This window comes from Dermochelys coriacea, chromosome 2 (genome assembly GCF_009764565.3).
Source record: "Dermochelys coriacea isolate rDerCor1 chromosome 2, rDerCor1.pri.v4, whole genome shotgun sequence".
NCBI classification, from domain to species: Eukaryota; Metazoa; Chordata; order Testudines; family Dermochelyidae; genus Dermochelys; species Dermochelys coriacea.
In genome coordinates, this window is record NC_050069.1 from 160148051 (window position 1) to 160171759 (window position 23709).

The 23709-nt window shown below is 48.2% G+C and overlaps 1 long non-coding RNA gene across 1 annotated transcript; it reads left to right on the forward strand.

Annotated features, from left to right (window-relative positions):
• Positions 1-391: 391 nt before the first annotated feature.
• On the forward strand, positions 392-23489 carry LOC122458861. Its single transcript, XR_006279149.1, has 6 exons — positions 392-917; positions 2666-2920; positions 12330-12523; positions 15248-16444; positions 18971-19077; positions 22399-23489. It is a non-coding gene; the product is annotated as an uncharacterized LOC122458861 (long non-coding RNA).
• The last annotated feature ends 220 nt before the right edge of the window (positions 23490-23709 follow it).

The following is a 23709-nucleotide window of genomic DNA, read 5'->3' on the forward strand; positions in this document are numbered from 1 at the left end:
GGCAGGTGAAAGGATGCTGTGTTTTCTTGAGTGCAGTGGGGAGGCGGGGTGCAGCTCCTATCAGGAAGTCCTTTCACACCTTACCATACCGATCCTCTCAAAGTGCTATCCAGCCACTGGGAGAGGCACTAGTGGGCAGCCACCTGCTGCCCAGGTTACCTTTCAGGTTGGAGCCAAAGCCAATAGTGTTTCTAAAGACTCTGGACCACTGCTCAAAATCAGGCCCTCAGTGGGTCTGTCTCCCAGTGAAAGCACTCTTTTGTTTTGGTTGTGATGTCAAAGGTGTCTAAGATGGCCACCTTGACCATAGTCAGGTGTGGCCTGGCATCCAGGCCACAATATGAGGCTTGTACAGACAAGGTGCTAGTACATGGGTGGCCACTATGCAGTCATGATGACCCGATCAAGATGATGAGGATGCCTTCTGGGCCATCTTCAGGCCCCTTCTTTGTGAATTTTATCAGAATGCTTGGAGCTGGAGTGGTGTTTGAAGGTCTTGCTGCAGAATTTACATTTGACCCTGCATTGTAAGAGGGTCACTAATTGTTGGACTAGGTATTGTTGCTGTTCTTATTGCTGAACTGCCAACTTCTGAATAAGCTCCTGCTGTTTTGTTGCCTGTTGTTGTTTCTGGGTGGCCATTTGTTGGAACAGCTGGTACAGTTGTTGCTGCTGTTGGGCCGTCTGTTGTTGTTGGCTGTCCAACAGACACTGAAATAATTTTTCCAGATCTATCCCTTTTCCTCTTTTTTAGGCCTTACAGAAGATCTGAGACATTGCCTGCTCACTCTGCCAAATTGTAATGGGGGATGGACTACCAGTGGTTCCAACTAGTGGTTAGGTCACTTGGTCGCGACTCTCCCGTTTCTGGCCTCCTTCACCAGCAATCACTCCAACACTATTGCATCCACCTTTCAGTAAGACATGACTTGGTGCTCTAGCCAGGTCACCAACTTAGTTACCCCCCTTCCGGGGAAAGAAAGTCCAACAAAATATATATAGTCCAACATCGCCACAAAAGAAAGGGTCTTCAGTCCACATCTGGTCGCCTGTGAGTGGTATACCCTTGACTCAGGGCTTCCAATGTCTCTATCCTCTCCTCATCTCCAAGGGAGGGGAATGGGTTTTATGATCCCTCCATGAAAAGGGTGGTTGGTAGGGGAGGCCGGACCCTTCCTCTTCACTGGGCATATGGTCAAATGCCTCCCCCATGGTCCTCCAGACATTAGAGCAAAGGGTTCCTTAGTCTTGGGGAGGGTTAGCCCCTTCTCTGAGCGTGGGGTAGCTGCTGCCAGCAGAACATCTCCTGCAGCCAGGACTCCTGCTGCACCCTTATTCAGAAGCTCTTGAGGTAAGTCTCTTGTTCGCTGCTATCTCTCCCCCTCCTGAATTGTCTGGCTACCTTTTAAACTCCTCCTTCAGCTGGAACAGGTTATGCAAGTGCAGTGGGGCAGGCTCACAGTGGTCCAAGACTGCTCTCCAACCCCTGCTGGTCCAGTGAGGAGTTTTTGTACCCCATCACTGGTGTCCTAAAAGGCACAGTCTCTGCAGCACTTTAGGCACCTGATGAAAAGAACGGATGGTGTGGAACTGACACATCATCTTGGCAGTGACGTCCTCCTGCTGCAAGAGAACAAGAGTCTGTCAGAGACTGGGATGGCCCCCAGGAATCAGGGGGGATTAATGGCAACTGGAACCAGTAGCATTTCCACCTAGCATCTGCCCATGTCTCAGGGTCAGATTTACCCACCTGAGCCTGGGGATGGACTCTTGTCTTCCTCTCTAGTGACTTCCAGTGTCAAACACCCCCCCCCATACACACACACACACAGACACACTCCAGTGAAGGGTGAGCTTCTGCCTCCATTCCCTCAGCCTCCCTCTGACACCTGTTCAACCTCTAACCCACCTGGGGACACAGCTCAAGTTGTCAGAACTCTCTCCTCCACCCCACCCCCCACCTGGACAGGGCAGGGAGGGCGCTGTAGTGGGGGGCGGGCATGGCAGGAGGGATTCTGGCAGCAGTGAAGTGGGGTGTGAGGAGGTTGAGACCTTTCCCCAAGTCGCCCCAGTGACTAATGCTGAAGTCACAGGATGGCAGCCCTGGTGAACGGGGCAGGTCGGCAGCCCCTGCTGACTGAATCCTCCTGTTCTCTCTAGAGCAGGCCCAGCCCTGCCAATAGTGGGACAAGCTTCCCCCGCACATGTGCTTCAGCCCTGCCTGGTCAGTTGTCATCACCAGTCAGTCCTTGGCTTCCCAGGCTGCCAGCGATGGGAGCAACTCTGGATGGTGGCTCTGGTGACATGGACACTAGGCCACTGGGAACTGGGTCAGGCCCTGTGGGGTAGGAAAGGCTTGCAGACGTAACTAGGGGACCCTCTTGACCTTACTATGAGCAATGGCAGCTTCCTCTCTTGATGTTACATTTGTAATTAAATAGCCTTGCTAAAGAGCCTGCTCTGAACTGTTCATGGACAAACTGGCTCCATCCTGCTCATGGAGTTGAATTAATCTCTCCTCCCAATGGCATCCACTCTGACTCTCATTTCCCTCCAGGCTTGTTGCTCCAAATGGCAGTAAAATGGGAATGACTTTCCCTGGTCTAGAGGCGAAAGGCCATGGGTCATTAAATCTAATCCAGCTGTTTACCTCATCCCCCAACAGCTGGTCGCTTCCCCCAGAATGGAGTAGGCTAAGACCAGACCAGCCTGGATGATCCATAGCAGGGGGTCATAGATGGTCAGTGTAGCTGTTTGGAGGAATGATCTTCTCTGCTACTCTGAGACTATATTTCCAAAGACCTAAAACCAACAGAAAATGAGTCTTTAGATGACTGCACAGAGACTTCCCAGAGACTGCTCCAAATCTTGGGACTGGAATCGTATTGCTGTCTGGTGGCCCAGTCACAGACACTAAGGGGTCAACAACTTCTAGTGGCTTTTTATGGAGTGGGATTCATAGCAGGGGCCATGATGTGCCGAGAATATATCTGTGTTGGTGAGCTGGTATGCTCTGGAGTGCAACTCTCTGAGATGTTAGGGTACCCTCCATTGCCTCCAGCAGAGATTCTTCCTGGAAATTGATGCTAGGGGCGTGGGGCTATTCCCCTCCCCTCTGTGATTTCTCTAGTAACTGGGTCTGCAGCTTGTGGATTTGTTCCAAGGGGAATCCAAATTGCAGCATAACATAATCAACATGATCCCATCACACAGACAGTAGTCCCCTGTGGGGGGCAGGGGTCTGATTCCTGACATGTGATGGAACTGGGTAAACTCCACCCCTTTTCTGGGCTTCCACAGGGAGCAGGGAATCCAACAAGGATCTGGTCAGGCAATAGCTGGGTGTGTCCTGGCCACTCACCAACCCAGTGGCTCCCCTCTCAGACATTCACTTGTCAGCTAGGCAGACAGGGCAGGAAATGGATCCCCAGAGAACGAATCCAGCAATATCTCCCCCACTCAGGGATTCTTTTCATGCCACGTAAGAATGGATCCATGGAAACTACAGCCATTAGCAAAGCTCCAACCCTGGACTTATAGAGCCATCCTCTCCCACTGGGTGCTGGATAGGGAACTCTGAGCTGGAAATAAGGAGTGGGCTCTTGTCCTGTCTCCAGGACGCAGCCACTGCAGGGAGCCCAGCCAGCCCCACTCCCTGAGCTGTGTCATGCCCTGGCAAAGTGTCCTTACCTCCCGAACCCTGGCTGTGTTCATATAGCCCAGGATCCTGCTAGATTGGTGCCAGTCCCAGCGCCACAGATCTTCTGCCTCATGGATGGTCAGCCCTGGGAGAGAGAGAGAGATACATTTGTTATTCTGGTTGCAGTGCCTGTGTCCTTCCAGTCCCATTGGGGGCTACACAGTGGAAGTAGCCCTTTCTTCATCCTTGCCTGAATGGAATAGCAGGGCTCTCTCCAGTGGATGGAGCATCCTCGGTGCCTTGTGGGGGTCCGATCCTAAACTAGGGAGCGGAACAAGGAGAGAGAAAGATTCATCATCAACTTAGGGTCAATCTCAGAGGAGTCAGCAAGTTTCAGCAGGGATCCCGTTACCCAGCTGGGGTCAGTCTCAGGAGGGGAGTGGGGTCATTTCTTCAGGGGTCATGTTGCCCAGCTTCTCTCTGTTTCTGTCTTCTCTTGGGTCCCATTTTCCACCTGGATTCCTTACCTCTCTGATGTTGCAGCAGCTGATAGAGCTGGTAAATCCCCTCCCTGGCCTGTGGGCTGATGTCCTTGGCTGTTCGGTTATGTGCAGATACAGCTGAGCCATGAGGTTCCCTGTCTTGGGGAACTCTGCTCAGTTCTAATGGCAGGGAGAGGAGAAGGAGACTCCATCAGCATTTTCCTGTCAGCTCCCAGTCCCCCCTGGGCGAGAAGTCTCCTTCCCCTCAGCCCCTCTGCCTGAGATGTTGGGGGAGAGGAGCTAGAGCTAGACCCTTCATTTTCTCTGCTGCCAAGGGAGTCTGGAGCAAAGGGATGTGGGCAGGGCCCTCCATGAGCACCCCCAGCTGCTCCAGGCTATCAAGAACAGACCCAAGGCCAGGCATGAACCTGGTTGGAGCAGGGGCTAGAGTATGGTTCCTTTAAATGCCCAAAGTCACCACTTAACCAGAAAAAGTAGAACTTGAGTCAAGCCCAGCTCATTCCCTGCTCTGACTCTGCCTCCCCAAGAGGAACACTCCTGACCCACAGCCCCTGCAGCAGCAGATCCTACAGCCTGTTGGCACCAGCCCACCCTCGCTTGGAGTCAGGAAGTTGGGGTCAGAGGTCACTTACATCAAACTCAGGAAGGGTGACGGTGAATCAGAGTAGGGTCAGCAGTGTAATGGCGCTGGCTCTCCTGGGACACCCTGGACATGATCCAGAAGTTTATGTGCTGTGGGGGAAGGAAGCAGGTCAGGATCAATGGGCTGGTGCATGTGTTGTGCTAATGAGTGCCTCCCCATCCCCAGGGGGCTGAGACATTGTGTGCAGGGTGGAATATCTGAGTCATTGATTGCAGAGCTTTAGAAGGGGATTGTTGCCCCCAGGACGATGCTTGTATCCTGCAGGTCACAACTTCTCAGTGTCTCTCTAGACTGGGACAATATTCGGTGTCGGGGCCGGTCCCATCCTCCCTGAACTGCTGATTCCTGAACAACTCACCAGGAAGGAGACAGACCCCTCACCCCTCCCACGCTCTCAAGTCATTGGTTGGATGAAGGGAGTGACTGTGAGCACAATCCCCCCAGGAATCTCAGGGCCCATTGGAGAGCAGGGCTGATTCCCTGGGATCCTCCTGTTTCTCTAGGAAGGAGCTTGTGCCTCTTCTCTGAGGACCGTCTCTTGGATCTCACAGGGTGGGTGGGGTTCAGACTTTCACTTCCCAGGCAAGCCAGGGGCTCTGTGGTTAGTGCTCAACAGGACCAGGCAGAGCTCTGGGTGAAGTCCCAGATCCTTCCTCTGTCCTTCAAGGAGGAAGGGCCTGACACTGCATTTCACTGACTGTCCCGACCAAGGATGGCCCTTCCTGCGGGTTCAGCTAGGACGACAGACTGGAAAATGGACCTTCTAGTCTCTCCTTACCAGTCCTCCTAAGAATTAAGGTAAAATTACCCTCCTGCCCCCCTCAGGGGGCTCACCTCCAAGATGTACTGGAGCCTATCTGTGTCTGGGGACTCTGCCAGTAGGTTCCCCAGCATGGCATCCAGGAGCTCTGGTATGACCTTGTGCAGAGCCTGCAAAGCAAGGGAGAGTCATGGGTAAGAGTTAGGGAAACTGGGGCTTCACCTGCCACAGGATGGAAAGAGGGGTCTCTGGGAAGCACCGGTGAGACCCACAAGAACATATTGTGGCCTCTCATTCACATCGAGATTGTCCTTCCCCTTCCCAGCATCCCATGTAGGGGATCTTGCCACCCATAATTGGGACTGTTATCCAACATAATCTGGGACCCCCAAGATGGGGGCCTTTGTCTCCCACAATCTTGGGTCCCCTCCCCACACAGACACTAACCCAGTTCCTGACCCTGTTTGTGTAGGAGCTATGGGCAATTTGGAAAATGGGCAGTTCCCCACAATCCCCTATTGAGGCCTGATTCCTGAAGCTAGTGTGGGTGGGGCAGGGAGGTTCCCTGGCTAACAGTCTGTCTCTCCCCTAACCCCACTCCTGATGGGTGCAGGATGAGGCCCAGCAGCTCATGTTCCTGCACGCCACCCACCCTGCGTGTCTCGCTGCACAGCAGAGAGGGCAGGACACGCTGGAGCCACACTGCTGCAAGGTGGCTGTGGTGGAGAGGATTGTGGTGAGTGAGACACGGCACCCGGCAGCTGGAGGGAGGAGAGAGACATGGGATGGGAGGGGTCTCCCCGGACAAATGGATGGGGGATGGCTGGTGCTGGAGGGGGCAGCAGTGAGTGAAATTGCTGGAGCCGAGGACTGGGGAAAAGAAATGGGAGAAATTCTGAGATTGGTCACTAGTGGGGGAATCATGGAGCAGAAGGGGCAGCTGAGTCTGAGGGACAAGGAATCAGATGGTCCCAACTCAGTAGTTGGGATGGTGTTGGATGCGGGCAATTTTGACAGGAGGGAAGAAGGGGAAAGGGACCAAGCTGGGCAGGAACCTGGGCCAAGTTTGATGGGCAGGAAGGAATGGGAGGAGCAGGAGGCAGGTAAGGGGATCCTGCTGGCTGTGTAATTTCCTCACTGGGAAGTGTCAGTGGGGCCTGAATCTCACATGCTTCTTTGTCTCCTTTGGGTCTCACAGGAGCTCATTGAGGTGCTTCCTGAGGACTCTCCACCTGGTGCCGTCCTGGCTAACTCCCTGATTGCTGTGGGCAACCTCAGGTACCAAGAACCACCGGCCTCCCCCCTGCCCCCTGCTCTTCAACCCCAGTGCTACTCAGGCCAGGGCTGGGAGTCACTGCCCCTCCTACTCCCAGGTCACCTCCCAAGGGTGGCTCCTCTGGCAGAGGTGGCGGGAAGGTTCACTCTCTCCGGGTTGGGCTGTTCTTTTCACTCCAGTAATGTTACAGGGGCCTTGGGGAGAGGCTCACTCCTGGGGTCAGATACAGGAGGGGCAGCAGGGTCCAGGGAACAGGGGCTCTTCCTGCCCTGCCACGGTCTGTGTGTGAGGCCTTGGCCTTGTCATTCCCTGGCTTGGTGCCTCAGTTTCCATTCCTGCCAGCCTGTGCCCATTTCCTGCAGTTTCACGTCCATGTTGGTGCTAGTCCCACCCTGCACTGCACAGTCTAATACCGGCTCCTCTCTCCTGCCAGCACCATGACACCTGCCCTGGAGCCAGAGATGAAGACCCACATCCTGCGAGCTGCCCTGTACACCGTCTTCAACCTGGGCATGGAGAAGCACACCATCCATGTCCGGGTAGATCATCCTCCTACTCCTCCCTGCCAAGAGCACGAGTGGCCTCTGGTCCTTGCTCCCTTGATTCACTGGAACTACAGAGATAGGAGTGGGATGGGCAGAGATGGAACAAACTGCAGGGTTGGATCCTCCCATCCATGGGGGATTCCTTCATTCCACATGCTGTGTTTTCCCCAGCAGCCCAGCTTCCATCCATAGCAGCTTGGCTGTTCCATGCTCTGCTATCTACGAGGCCATCCGCAGAGACCTGTTAAGCTCATTGATTGAAGAACCAGCTGTCACCCTGCCATGAATCCTTGCTAACTGCCCGCAGTGGGATGTGAATGAGAGGCCACAATATGTTCTTGCGGGTCTCACCGGTGCTTCCCAGAGACCCCTCTTTCCATCCTGTGGCAGGTGAAGCCCCAGTTTCCCTAACTCTTACCCATGACTCTGCACAAGGTCATACCAGAGCTCCTGGATGCCATGCTGGGGAACCTGTTGGCAGAGTCCCCAAACACAGACAGGCTCCAGTACATCTTGGAGGTGAGCCCCATGAAGAGGGGCGGGAAGCAATTTTACCTTAACTCTTAGGGGAACATTTGTACCTTTTCTCTGTCCTGGAGCTGCTCTCGGATGTTCTTGAGAGCAGCCTCCTCTGTGATCACATCCACACATTCCTCCTTCTCCTTGTCCTCTGAGTCCCTGGGTGTCCCTGAACCAGGGAGAGAAGGGGACAGGGTGGCTCCTGCTGCCACTCGGGGGAAGGACAGGGGTGTGGTGGGTAGAGCAGGGTTAATGTCCCTCCTTTCCCACCTCAGGACCCATGGCAGATCCTGCTGGGAATCAGGGCTGAGCTCCTGGGGCTGGTTCTTCCCACACAAGGAGCCCAAGAGCCACTCTGCCTGGCTCCCCTTCTCCGTTGGGGCCTGGCCGCTGCCTCTGCTGCCTCAATGCCTGTGCCGGGAGTGGGTTTCCTCCACCAGAAGGCTGGGCATTTCCACTTCCTGGCCTAGCCAAGAGGTGCTTCCCCGCCGGTGGGACAGAGGGGCCGCTCTGCTCCTGGGGAAAATGGCAACTGCTTCTCTCAGGCTCCCGGGCCACCTGCAAAGCCTTCTTCCTGAACATCCTCAGGAGTCTGGCCATCCTGGAACTGAGCGGGGAACAGGTGTGAGTGTGGGGACAAGGCAGCCTCTCACTAATGGGCCTTTTCAGTCCCTCCCCATCCCTGCCCCAGCCAGAGCAGCTCCTCCTCCCCCGACAGGGGTGCAGGGAGTGCAAGCTACATACACTGGCAGGAGTTCATTGCATGATCTGTTCCCAGCATTCCCCCTTGTCATCTCTAGTGCTGCCATACCCAGAGAGTCTCATCCTTTTGGAGCAGTGGGATCAGTCACAAAGACCATCAGTTTCTTTGGACAATCAGCCCCCTCCTGCTGTCCCAGGCCACGCTCCCACCCAGTCTAGAGAAGGAATAGAACCTAGGAGTCTGAATTTCTCCTGGGAAACCATTCCCCACATCAAAGTCACAAAGTCCCAAGTCATAGGAAGCCCAGGGGCCCCCTTGTTTCCCATTGATTTTCATGCAGAGCAGCTCACAGGGTCTGGCCCAGCTCAGAGACTCAGCCTGGGGAACAGTCTCCCACAAGGGAAGGGCTGGAAGCCCCATTGCTGGGACATTTCCAAACACACTGGAGATGGCTCTGGAGAAGCCCGTGCCAGATCTCAGAGCGAGGGGCTCCTGGGAGCTGTTTGTAAACCAAATCTTCTTTGGGAGAGATTCTCTCCCCCTATTTCTGCCTCTCCCCAGGCATACAGGGGAAACCACTGAGGAACCCTAATGCCACTCACTTGCTCTAGGTGATGGAGCAATGGATGAAGGATGTTCAGCTATCCTTCACCCTCCTCCTCACTCTCCAAGGCCAAGGCAGGCTGGAGAGGGTGGTGACCTTAGGAGCTACCCTGCCCAGCCATCAGGCAGGGTTATGATACTGGGCGATCGACTGGCTGTGAAAACAAGAGTCTGCCTTATTGCCAAGGGACGGAAAAACTCAGCCAGCAGCAGGTGTAGAACACTGCCCTAGTGCAGGGATGACAGCGTCTCCCAGCTCCTGACATTTACACACTTTACACACCTTCATGAAGCCTCCCAACCCCCCTGGACTGTAGGGACTGGGACCCCATCCCTACTGATGGGAAACGGGCCTGGGGAGGGAAAGTGTCAGAGCCAGCTGTCCTTATTTCCAAGCCCCTTACTAAGGGTGTTTTTTCACAACCCTCAGTGAGAAAGTTGCAGCACTATAAACTGCCAGTGTAGACAAGCCCTAAGACTGAATGGGGGGAAGAACTGAGCCCAGGCTGGAAGGGCATCTGACCTGTGAAAAAGATTATGAGAACCACAATTAGGGTGAGAACTCACATGTAACCAGTTTCTTAGTGTATTAACCTTAGTTTGCATGCTCTGTTTTATTTTCTTAGTAATCTGCCTTGTTCTGTCTGCTACCTCCTTAACTACACCTGTTATAGTTAATAAATTTATTTCTGGTTTATAATATAAACCAGTTTATGTGATTTCTAATTGGGGGGGAGGGCGAGAAATTGTGCATACCCTCTTCCACATTGAGGGAAGAGGCAAATATAATATAATATATTATTGGGTCTGCACTCCATCTGAGTGCTGGTGCAAGACCATTAAGCTTCATCTTCCCAGAGCTGATCTGCAGTTGGATGTGGCCCTGCCTGTGTGTGTGTTAGAGAAAGTTTTAAGAGCCTGGCTCAGTAAGACAGGTAAAAGGGGGCCCATGCTGGCAAAACAGATAGACTCAGTGGTATCTCAGCGCATCAGGTGACTTCCCAAGGGGTCCAACCCATCACAGGCCTCTTCACCCCTTTCTGGGGTGTTGTCCCTGGGAGGCTCTCTAGCAGTCTGCTGACAGGAGTTCCTTTCTCCTGCTTTCTCACTCCTCTTTAGCTGCCCCGCCCAGCAGCTTCCCAACCCTTGTATGTCCCCAGCTGCTGTTAGACTGCCAATCAGTCTAACCTTTGGTTGCAGGGTTAATGTAGGGTACATACCCCCCATGACAAGCTCCCTTTTAAAGTCCTCCTCCAGCTTAAGTAAGTTCTGCAGGTGTGGTGGGATGGGATCACAGTGGCCCAGGACTGCTCTCTAACTCCTCCTGGCTATAGGTGCTGGAACTAGGGCTGCTGCTACACCCGCTGGCTTGAAGTGGTTTCCATCATATACAGGGTTTACAGTTTGGCTCACTGGCTCTCAGCACCCCCACTATAAAAATAGTTCCAGCACCCCTGCTCCTGGCCCAGTGTGGGGTTTATATACCCATCAGAGGTGTCTTAAGAGGCACAGACCTTCAGAGCCTTGGACACCTGGTGAAAGGATTGGATGGTTTGGAGCTGATGCATCACATTGACCCTAACATCCTCCTGCCTCAAGAGAATAAGAACTGTGTCAAAGACTTGGATGCCCCCAGGAATAAGGGAGGATTAATGGCAACCGGAAACAGCAGCATTTCTACCCACCTCCTTCCCAGGTCTCAAGAAAAGATTGACCCTCTGAAGAGACAATGGCCCTATAAAGTCAATCTGTATTTGCTGCCAAGGTCCATCTACTGGCTGGTGCAAGACCAGACCTTTCCTTACTCGGTGATCGGGGTTATTCTCTGCACATCTTAAGCAGTTGTTGATTAACTCCTCAATGTCCTTTGCCAGCTGACGGTCAGCAACTGTTGAGCCATCTTCTCGGGGCCAAAGTTAGTATTTCTTTTTGAAGACATGACCAACACCGGGACTTTGTCTTGGCTATCCCTTTTTCTTGCCATTATTAAACCGCTCTTATGTTGAAACACCTTATACACTCTGCACTGCTGCTTTTGCAGAAGCTCCTTAACTTCAGTGTCTCTCATTTGGAGCTGCTTAATGTCCAGTTGGTTTGGGATGTTGCTTTGATTGACTCGACTGATGGTGCTAGCTGCTTTGTCCCATAGACTATCAGGTCCCAGCTTGTCCACTTGATTGTTTAGTAAGGAAAGCTCTGCTTGGGCTTGGTTGCGTCGATGTACCCTTATTTTAAACATAAATGTATCCCCAGTACATTTTTCAGCTAGGTGCCAGACATGCAGCAAATACCCAGCATAGTCTATCGGTTTATTGTCCGAAGATGTCATGCCTGGCTCTTTCCAAACTGTCATCCAAATGACTAAGCATGGAGCACCCAGTCTGAGCCCGTACATATCATGAGATTGGTGGCTAGCTCAGCAGATTCGAGAGCCGCGATCACAACCACTACCTCTGCAGCCTGTGCTGAATGGTGCTTGACTTTGTCTGTTGTTTCTTACAATGTTGCAAATCCTGTCACTGATCTTTCCTCGTGATGGAAGCTACTCCCCATCCACCGCCCATAATTCTCGCTCCGCTTGCTTGACAGACTCATAGCCTGTTTCTAATTTAAATGGTGACCTGATTGTTGGTATCTTGACATCCAGGAACGGGCATTCATGATTCTGACCTTGTATAAGAAGTGCAAATGGCATAGCAGCTAATGTTGTTACCTTCTTGACCTCCACCTCCTGATTTAATAAACTCGCAGTCCACCCAGCAAGCCTTGGGTTAGACAACCTGCCAGAGTTGGCTTTGGCAGACAGTACATATTGCACAGAGGTATGTGTCGTTCTGAGTACAATGGAAGACGTTCCTATTATGAATTCCCAGTGGTGGAGGGCCCACACCACAGCTATCATTTCTTTTTCACATGCAGAGAATTGCTTCTCTACCTTCGTCAGAGTAGAAGCGAAAGCTACTGGTTTTAACGAGGTACCTGCATGTTGCAACAGCACTGCGCTGATGGCCTTGTCTGGTGTGGCAAGCTGCAGGAGGCATGGCGATGTGGTATGCGGGTACGTGAGTGCTGGGGCTTGCATCAACGCTTGCTTCAGGTCAAAAACTGCTTGTTGTTCCAGTTCTTCCCTCTTCCAGGGCTGGTTCTTCCTTAAAAGAAATCAAAGTAGCCATGTCATCTCAGAATATTGATGAATAAAGTTCAGAGAGAACCCCACTACCCTGAGGAACGAGCACAACATTGACACATCTGTTGGTGCAGGACGTTTGCAAATTAAATCAACCCTCGCAGCATCATGCCTCCTTCCCTCAGTGTCCAGTTCCACACCAAGGTAAAGTGCCCTTTTTTGAGCCAGATGAGCTTTTGGGGGATTAATTAGAAACCCAGTGTCTTTTATTCTCTGCAATACCTTATTTAGTGCCCCTAGGTTCTGTTCTCTGGTTGTTGTTGCCACTAGGACATCGTCCACATAACTAATGATATTATTTTTATGTGGCAGGTCCTTCCACATTCCAGCAACTATTTTATGACATATCGAGGGATGTTATGGTAATCCTGGGCTACCCTCGTGAATGTCAGTTGCAGATCATTATATGTGAATGCGAATTTGTAGAATGATTCAGGGTGGAGGGGAATTGAGAAAAACGCATTAAAAATGTCTATAACAGAGAATCATTGTGAACCTGCTGTAATTAGGGACATAATTTCAGGGAACTTTGCTACAACTGGGGCAAGGCATGGAGTGACATGATTCAAAGCTCTATAATCAATTGTTAACCACCACGTCTTCCTGTCGGTCTCCAAGCCGGGCCGTATGGGTGCATTGCAAATACTTTCACATGGAATGAGCACCCCTTGTGCCTCAAGTGCCTCTATTGTGGATTTTATGCCGCCTTTTGCCTCCAGCGGGTACCTCTACTGCTGCTGGTGCTCAGGATCAGGATCTTCTACCCTAATGGCAGTGTTTATTTTACCACAATTCATTTTGTCCTTAGCAAAAACTTCCCTGTGCTTGTTGACCACCATCATTATGTCATTGTCCAAGTTTGGTAAGTCTAGTTTGGTTGGCACCTTAGGGTGCTAACCCTGTGTGCCTCAGAGATGACAAGTCCATAATCTTCACTAGGGCTTTTACACAACATTTTGTTAGGCAGATCTACGATAACCTTTAGATCTTTTAGGATATTAGCTCCCAGTATGCCATAGTCGTCCAAGACCTATAAACCCAGTGAAGCTTTAGTTTTAAGCAAGCCCACAGTACATATTAATGGCACCATAAATGGCACCACACTTTCCTTGTGATTATAACTTTCTAAAGTCTTGATCTCCTTTACGGGGATCTTTCCCGCTTGAGGTGCAGCATGTGTACAAATAAGAGACATGGAAGCCCCTGTGTCTACCAGCATCCTGTGCTGAAACTCACCAAACTCTCCAGCCAACGTGATACCTGTTGTTGGCCTCCTCCATTTCTCGTTGGTCAGTGGGGCTACAAATTCAGGGGGAGGGAGAACCTGGCCTCCTCAGAAGGCATGCTGAGGAGATGGTGACCCTGGGTTATAGTGGGCACCATTCCCTCATTGTGTGCTCCTTTTGTGCTTAGAAAGTTTTAGGAAGGATTATTCCATTGGTAGACTGTCTATCTGGGCCCATGACTCATGTTTTAATAGCCTTGTCCATAACATGTTTCTGAACACCCGCAACTCCTCAGGAGTGCCTTGAAACACACCATCTGTATTTGGGACTCTTGATGTTGGAGACTCTTTAAACCCTTCCTTATAGTTGGAATTAACCTTGTTGCTCTTAGGGTTTTTGTTCCTTGCATTCTGTGTTTTAGCAGTGGCATTAAATGCTGCTATTTTCCTTTTTCCACCTGATCCCGGGTGACCTTCCTTACCCAGTTCATAGGCTTCACAAGCCCTAGCCTCTTGTTCCCTTAGGCTTACCACAGATGAATTCACTAGACCCATTGCCAGACTTATCATTGGCAACAAACTTTGTACATAAAGCTCATGGAATTCAGGGGCATCATAACTGACTATTCCATTAAGCACAGGAGCCAACCCAGTGAGCTAGTATAAAAATTGTTTTCTGGCTAAATATCTCTCAGAGCACTCAGAGGGCTTCTGCATCTCTGCGTATGCTTTCCCCATCAGGTTTTCATAAGGGAAAAACAATTTAATTATCCCCAAATAAATGTCAATCATTTCATTAATGTTGCCCAGAGGTATTTCATGGGGCAATACATTGAAAGCCTCACCATCCGTACACTACAATAGTCACTGCATCTTCCTTGCTGAGATTAGGAGTACTACTCAGCTGAGCGAGCCAATCAACTGCACTTTCTTTATTAAGAGGACCCATTTGCTTCCTGATTGCTCTCACTTGTTCTGGAGACAAAACCTTAATCTCATATTTTGTCTCTTGTGGCTGATTTGGTCTATACCGAACCACGGTGGTGGTTATCGGAGCGAACGGAAGTCACTGCCTCCCTTCCTGGCTCTTTTCATGGCTGATAGGAGCCGATGGTAATGAGCCATTATACTCTGAGTAGGTTGGTGGTAACCCTTCATGTTCAGAGCCTGCATCTGACTCTGACCCATCAGAGTCAAATCCAGCCAAAGGGTTTGCCTCAAAGGTATGAATTACCCCTTATGATTTTTGAAGCTGTTTTAGCTTCTGCAGCTTCTTCTGGCAGGCATCCTGGTTAGCACTGCTCTCACCAGACGGTTTTGCTTCTTTTAACAGCTGACTTACAGTGGCCTGGGATTCCTCTAGCTTTTTACTGAGGACAAAGCTTTCCCGCTCAGCTGTCATCAGCTTCTCGTTAAGGTCTCGCACCTGTTCTTCCAACTGTATGAGCTGCATAGTTTGGTTAGTAACTTGAGCAGCTGTGGCATTGTGTTTCATCGCCAGCTTTTCTAAGTCCAGAACTTTACTCACTAATTTATTTTGAGCTTGATCATTTGAGTCTTTAAGCAATTTTGCTTGTTTGTCAAGCTCCTTGCTCACCATGGCTAGACTGTAAATAAGAGCCTTTTTTGTGCTTTCTTTTTAGGTTGTGGTTTGCACACCATGTACCTTTCCCACGTTTTGCTTAACTTCTGGAGGGAGTCCTCCCCAGAGAACAACCCCTCCTGCCATGGGTTTTGCCCTTTCCCAAATAATGACACACTGTACTCGAGTGAGGTATTTTTAAGCTGCCTTGTCCAGCCTGAGATCCTGAAGACTTTCTCCATCTCCTTAGTCATCTTATCGCTGACTAACACAGTAAAGTTCACTGTTTCTGACAGCTCCGCAGGCCCTGTCGAGGACCCTAGCTGCAGCCACGTACCGAGATTCCTATGAGCCGAGACCCTTTAACGGCACAAGCAGGGGATTCGCTTGTAAAGTGCCTCTGATCAGTTTCCCTGGGACAGATGGCTGGCCAAGCCTCTCCCTGAAACTTCAGACTTTTTTCCAGACTGCTTCTTCCCACTTTGAGGAAAGTCAGCTCCCTCCAAATGGGATTGTTCCTCACCACCTTGTGAGGCAATTCCCCAGGACTACCTTCCAGTAACCTCAAAGGGTCACTAGTCCCAATTGCCAGTTGCTTTGGGAAGGATGGCAGCAACCTTAGCCACCCAACAGCCCAATGTCTGCCCACAAGTCAGGCCCACCAAACTATTCGAGCTGGTGCCTGCTTGTCCACAGAGCTATCCCAACTGCTGATCTCCCCTCTGTAGAATTCCCTCCCCAAGTCGCTGGGCCGATTGCAACCACAATGCAAAATAAAAGGGTAAAATAAATAAAATCACTAGGTCAGGACTGACAAAGGTTTGCTACTCCTCTGCCAGTCCTGCTGCACTTGTCAGAATCTGTTACATTCAAACTAGTAGTCAGAGGTCAGGTACTTGAGCTGGCCTACAGTATCTATCACCTGTGAAGTAGAGATGTCAGTCCCTCCCACCACCCTTTTCACTTTAATACAGAAAAGACAAAAAGAGATATTTTTTGAAAACACCCAGAAGATTTATTAAGGAAGCAAGAAACTGCAATTGTGGTTGCCCCAGAAAGGTAGGTGTGAAGCCTGGTCCCTCACAACTCTTTACTTCCAACAGAATAAACCCAATAACTTCCAACAGAATAAACCCTAAACAAAATACCCCAAAACTATACTGTGTCATGACGGATGACCTTATGGCTGAGAGCAGGAGGAACACCAGACCATCCACATACAGGAACCAGGAAATAGCAATGCTGGAACCAGGATCAGGTAAGTTGTCTCAGGTGTTAGATGACATTGACTCAGGTGTAAGATGTTGTCCAGATCCATAGGGTAGATCTTGATCCATAGAGGTGAGCCTCGTAGCCCACATAAACAAGTCTGATACTGGCTGCCTCTCAGATGAACAGCCCGTCGGTTCGGCCGCGCAGTCTTTTTATACATTCTATGGTGCGAACATTCCTGGTCTGAACTGGACCCCTAGTGACTGTTACTCCTTGCCACAATGACAAGAAGAATGGCGACAAATATGGAATCAAGAGTTGTTAATTGTCTAGACTCCCTTTTGAATCAGAAGATCCATTAGCCACATTACCTTAATTAACACAGTTCCTTATAACTATATGTTAAAAACACCTTAAATTCAGTATAGACTTCTAGCTCTTTAGGGGAAGGTCCCCCTTGTTACCCTGGGTTCTTTCAACCCAAAGCTCTTGGTAACTTTTACTCTGTGTGAGATGGTGTCAGGAAATAAATCAAGAGAGACACAGCCATCTGACCAATAGATGGCTGGCACAAACAGGACAACACAAGAGTGCTTTCACTTAAAGGTAAACTTTACTTAGTTTCAATCGCTTACACACATCCACAACAGGTTAGTAAAACACTCCCAACCCTTGATAATTACCAAAGCTGAGTGTGGCTCTCGAGTGGCACGTCTGCCAGTGGAGACCACAAGATGCGCCCAGAGGGAGAGTCCCTGAAGAGTCCCTCCAGGAGAGTCCAACTACCTCAAACTTTTTACCCTTATATATACATTAGTAATACAATGACATGTCACTTAAAGAAAACTTGCTAAGCAAGCAGTTTTTAAAGGTCAAGCAAGAGGTTTCTTTCTGATCATCAATTAACCAGATGTGTTTATTTCAGAGTGAGCATGCCTTGAGGCCCTGACAGAAATATTCTTCAGGGCACATATAGACAAGCTTCCTGTTTTTCTAAAATACATATATCAGCAATTTCAACATTCTTAGCAGGAAAGACATGGGGTCAAGCTGCCCTTTCTGTAGCACCCAAAATCTCCTCCCCTCCTGCCTTGGTTAAACTAAGGCCACTGCATGGCCAAGCTACTGCCTGCTGACTTGGCTATTATTAGCAGTAAGCAATAATGATTCAGGCACTTTACTGGTTTGCCAAAATCTCCCCGTACACTCTAAGTTAGGGCTCATTCTGTAATCAGCGTGACTAAACGTCAGGCTCTTCAGCCCAGGGGAAAACACCCTATTACAGGCCTGCTCTGCCCAGTCCTGCTATTACTTGGTTGAAGTCCTTGCTCCCCATTTCAGACCTGGTTTCCAGAGGGGCTGAGTAAGCACAGGCTCCACTGGCTGGAACTGGAGTTTGCTTGTTCTGGTGACTGACATTCAGGCCCTTCATCATTCAGAGGCTGACAGGTGTGGGGAGGGAGCTGAAGAAACCCCACTGCTGATCGGAAGAAGGTCAAAGAGTTGGGACTTTGGGAGATGAAGGCTTTGTTTGTCCTGCTCTGAGAAGTGGAGCTGGGGAGCTGTTACCTCAAGGGGAATAAGGTAACACTTCAAAAGGGAAAACTCTAGAAATGGTAGAGGAGGGGAAATACAAAAGGAAAGCCCATTTTCTCAGAAGGGCAGATTCGAGTCTCTTCTGAGTCTGTCACCGGTTAGATTTGCTGACAATAGACATGTCCCTCCCTCCCAGTGTGGTACAGTGAAAATAAAGAGAAGACAAGGTAATATGGTACACAGATAAGTATATTAAGGATAAAGGTACAGAAACAGGGTAAAATAGGAGGAAGAAATACGAGCATAAACAAAACAGTGAATCAGTGACTGGTTTAGGAGCGTAAAGCTCAGACCCACAAAACCTCCCTTAGTGTTTGAGAAAACAACAAACAATACTCCAATTCAGAAACCTTTCCCTACTATTTCTAGGCACAGTGGACACAATATAGGGATGCAAGGCCCAGGACCTTCATATGGGTCCCATATGAGGAGAGATTAAAGAGGCTAGGACTTTTCAGCTTGGAAAAGAGGAGACTAAGGGGGGATATGATAGAGGTATATAAAATCATGAGTGGTGTGGAGAAAGTGAATAAGGAAAAATAATTTACTTGTTCTCATAATATAAGAACTAGGGGCCACCAAATGAAATTAATGGGTAGCAGGTTTAAAACAAATAAAAGGAAGTTCTTCTTCACACAGCGCACAGTCAACCTGTGGAACTTCTTGCCTGAGGAGGTTGTGAAGGCTAGGACTATAACAGGGTTTAAAAGAGAACTGGATAAATTCATGGAGGTTAAGTCCATTTATGGTTATTAGCCAGGATGGGTAAGGAATGGTGTCCCTACCCTCTGTTTGTCAGAGGGTGGAGATGGATGGCAGGAGAGAGATCACTAGATCATTACCTGTTAGGTTCACTCCCCCTGGAGCACCTGGCATTGGCCACTGTCGGTAGACAGGATACTGGGCTGGATGGACCTTTGGTCTGACCCAGTATGGCCATTCTTATATTCTTATGTTCTCTGTGGCTAATTGGAAGCCTTTGGGGAGGACCACTGGGGAGTCCTGACAACTGATGGACTTTGTCGCAGGTGGAGACCCCCTCTGGGATGCTGATCACTAGGAAAGCAGCAGGACCCTTCATAGGTAAAATGGATTTGCTGTGATAGGGATGGTGATGGTAGGCCTCTCCTTCCTCAGTCTCGCTATGGGATGGATGGTGTTCTTCTCACTGGCTCTGGAGCACTGGGAAGACCTGACCGTACACGCGCTGCCGGTGGAAAGGACAGTCCCGTGTAGGCACTGAACAAGATCTCATATGGTCTATCTGATGGGAAAAGTTCTGATGGAATGGAATGTTGGGGGCTGGCTCTGGCAGGAAAAGCTGGTTCTGTCCGATTTGAGCCAGGGGAATCCAGCATCTTAATTGTAAACAAGTCAGCTTTCAAAGATGGAATCTAAGGGTCACAGTTCATATACTCCATGTTGGATTTAATTAAAACCAGTGATTCACATAACATTACCTCACAAATACAATTAAGACAGCAAATTGAACACATTAAAAAGTACCAACATTCTTTACTTATTTATACCCAACATATCCCCTCCTTGGTGGTATTTGAGATTAACAATCACAATAACCACCCCATTATTGTACATATTAACACAAAACATTATGTATAAAATACAAAAGAGGATAGGCATGTATTTTAAGACAAACTATTATATCAGAGCGTTAAGTGCTGAAATATCAAAAGGGGTTCATTTAGATATTTTCTTAGCTTTCTTGGGCCTGCACAGACAAACATTTAATATAATTACATAGAAGATCAGAAGAAATTGAATTATTAAAAGTACCATGATCAGATGAAGCATTATGAACCAAGCAGCATGTGTCTCACCCGCATCTGTACTAAAAATACCTTCCCACCAGTGTGGTGGTGTAGTTTCCTCCTTTACCTTCTTAAGGATTTGCTTTATATTAGCTACAGAATGATGGACTGTAAGGAGGGTCTTAAGATCTTCTGACCTTAAATTGTTGATGTAATACGTGAGCTGTTTATGATGTAATAACCTTTTGATTGCTTCTAGGTCAGCTCCAATATGTATGGGCTTAATATAGTCATACAAACGATATTCTGATTGAATAACCTCTGACTCTAAATCATGCAAGGTGACATTTATGTCACAACCCCTTAAACTAAACATTTGGCATAAACATATATTTACAGTGAAATTATTAACAATTTTATAGAATCTATTTACAGTAAATACCGGACACAAACTTCTTATGCATAAACAATGTTTATCTACTTGCACTATGGCGACTGGTTATTAAGGGAGTGCTGGTGCAATTCATAATTACATGGCCCTGACTGGGAGTTTAGGCACACATGGGCTTCTTCCCATATTCCAGATGTACAAGTGTGCCCCAACCCCTTCTGCTTGGTACAGGCTTGTAGGTTGATTGACTTATATTCTTTGCCTTTGAGATGTACCCATTTGCAATCATCGATTGGCAGCAGTAGGGATTGATTGGTGAAGAGTCCTAATGGAACCAGAGGGTTTATGTTCTCCTTGGTTGCTGACTTTAATGTAAGTACGAGTGCTATGATAGGTTCATTGTGGGGGAAATACGTAAAATGAACGAGTTTCCACCACCTATGATGATTTATTTCAAACTCATTAGAGTTACTTCCGATGATTCTCTTTAACTCCAAGGGCATGTCTCCATTTAAGCCATCTTGCACAATCGATTTTGCTACACTTAACAGCCATTGCTGGGCTTCCACACAGGCAAATGCCTTGGACAGGTTTGACTGGAGGATGCCAAGAGCTCCCAATACTTGTAGATGATCCTGTTCCTGTATATCTAACCAATAGAGAAGGATGTTTACAATATTTAATTCAGCACCATCAATGCCAATGACAGGGCTCTGACAAGGTGGAAAAACATCATGTCCTAGATCCCCTATTCTCTTGGTGAGGAAGTTCTGATCCACTGCACTAATTACTCTGAGACTAGCCCCTACACCCGCAAGTACCTTCACTACAACATCCCTTCTCTTCCTCTGTTGTGTGGAGGGTGACAAAATCCCTTGTAACTATGCCCTCCATCCCATTAGCAGAGGTGTCACATAAGGTGCACAAGGCAGGTGCAATGGAATGATGGAAAATTGGATAGGCATTATAATTTTCTTTAGAGCAAATTGAGGCTCTATCATCATGACTTTTTAATAACAAAAGGTCCCATGTAGTTAACTTGCAGAGGTAGAGCAATAGTTAGCTTAAACAATGTTTCTACTTCAAATGGGCCTTTAACTGTCCATTGTCTGGAGTGCAAAGTGCTAACATTGAACATAAAAGTGCCCATGCAAGTAATGTTATGATATATTATTGAATCGTCTAACTTACAAAACTTGGATGAAATAAAACCATTTAATGAGACAGAACATTGTTTTCTGCAAATCTGATAGGACAGATTCATAATTAAATATTGATTATCATGCAGAGGATATACATACAGTTTGACTGAGGTAGATGAGAGATTATGATGATGAAAAATGGCAGTGATGTTTATGAGTCCTGGAGTTGTTGTAGAAGGTGTATTAATTTTAAGATTTAGGCATTTGGATGAATCCCAGTCCTTTACATCCTGAAAAAGGGATGCAGCCTAAAAAAGGGGATGGATCCAACATCCAACCACATCCATAGGATAACTTTTTGATATACTTCAGCTGCCCCGTTGGATTCATTGTGGATCATGCTCTCGGTTGTCATGCAAAGTGAATGATACCAATGAATTGTTCCTTTATTACCAAGTAACAGTATCCCTCTGCCACATACGCATAGATAGTGGCCAAGCCAATCATTACATCCTCAGGTATGATCCAATATGCAGGTGTGGGAGGAACTTTGTTTACAGGCACATCTTTTCGTTCCCTCCCCATTCCAAATCTAAAGGATATGCGTACCCTTGGTGGCACTTACATTGTTGTTTCATCTGGCCTTCCTCTGGAAATGGCTTCATAAGGGTCTCAGGTGGTACCCTTGGTCTCATTAGATTTACTTCAGATATCTTTTGAACACTTCCTTTATGATTCTTGTAACCATCAACATATTCCTCATCATAATCTTCATTATAGTCCTCATCTTCAAAATCCTCTTGGGTATATATTCTTTCTTCCTCTCCTTTTGTATCCTCTTGATCATATTCATCATATTCAAAAATGGGAACCTTCCATTTGTAAATTAATCTCTCATTGACTTTACAGAACCAGTGTTCATTCTCTTTGATGGTTAAACCTTGACTGGCCCACAGGTATGGCCATGTTGTAACTATATACAATAGAAGTTTTCCAGTAGCACTCATGCTTCCTATGGTACCTGTGAAAGGAAAGACATGAGAGTGTTAATCATTAATTCAAGGTGGTTTTTGATCACTTTTCTTTTTACTTTCTCTTTCAGAGGGATCAGTATGGGTTTTTCCTTTTCATGCTTTTAGTTGTCAGCGATGAAACCACTTTTGAACTCAGTGTTTTCCAGACTTTAACTCCAGCAGGTAAATTGTTGGGCTGGTTTTATTGAGAATGGTTACTGGCCCAACCCATCTAGGACTCAGAGGATGATTTTTCTCTGAGAAATACTTGAAAAAAACTTGATCCCCCTATGTTCCATTCAACATTCTTCAAGTTATTATTTAACCTTTGGTCTACTTTGTGGATATTTCCTTTCAAGTTAACCACAAAAGCTTTCTGCACCTCTGATATAGTATTCAAAACTGACTTTACATAATTGTCCATTACAGTTCTGGGGTGGTACTTGTCAGGGGTACCCCTCCTGGCATCCACCATTGTTCAGGTGTTAACATAAGCCTTCCAAGGAGTGCTTCATATGGAGTAAATCCATGAACACTTACAGTAGATCTAATTGCCATCAAAATAAGAGGTTGATGTCTGTCCCAGTTTTTTCCAGATGAATCTATTACTTTTCTAAGCGCAGTTTTAAAGTACGGTTTGATCTTTCTACCAAGCCAGAAGATTGGGGGTGACCAGTTACATGAAATTTTTGATGTATTCCCAGTGCTATGCACAGCTGCCTGGTTAATTCTCCTGTGAAATGCATGCCTTGATCTGAATCTATGATCCAGGATAAACCAAATTGACTAAATGCATTTTTAATAGCATCTTTACTGTAGTATTGGCAGTATAATTTCTGGTCAGGTACCCTTCTATCCATTTGGTGAAGGAGTCAATTAACACTAAACAGTATACATTCCCACGACTAGTTTGGGGTAAGGGACCAAGATGCCATGTGAATGAGACTGCATGATGCTCTCTTCATTCTTGAGGGGCTGGAGCCTCCTTCCAGAAACGCTCTCAGGAGTCCAGGTATAAGGACGTGTCTGGGGAGCCTCTTCATAAGGAAAAACTAAGGGTGGAACATTGATGGAGATGTCTCTGTCCCAGGGCTGGGATCCAGGGACGGGGGAAGCTCTCATAGCTCTGGCTATGCATTAGAGATCCTATTTCTCTCCCAAGAGACCCCCATGCCCCAAGGAGTAAACGGGTCTTTCCTCTCAGCCTCTTTGAGACTCAGCACTGCTTGGTTTGGTAGGACAAGGTGACCTGCCCCCACTGCTCCCTGAGGTGTCTCAGCTGCAGGCTGTGCCCATCTAGGGGCTGTGACAGATCCCAGGGCCTGGAAGACAGCTGGGGAGGAGGCTCCTATTCATTTCACAATCTGAGACCCCGTAGAAAGGCAAAGTGGAGAATAAAG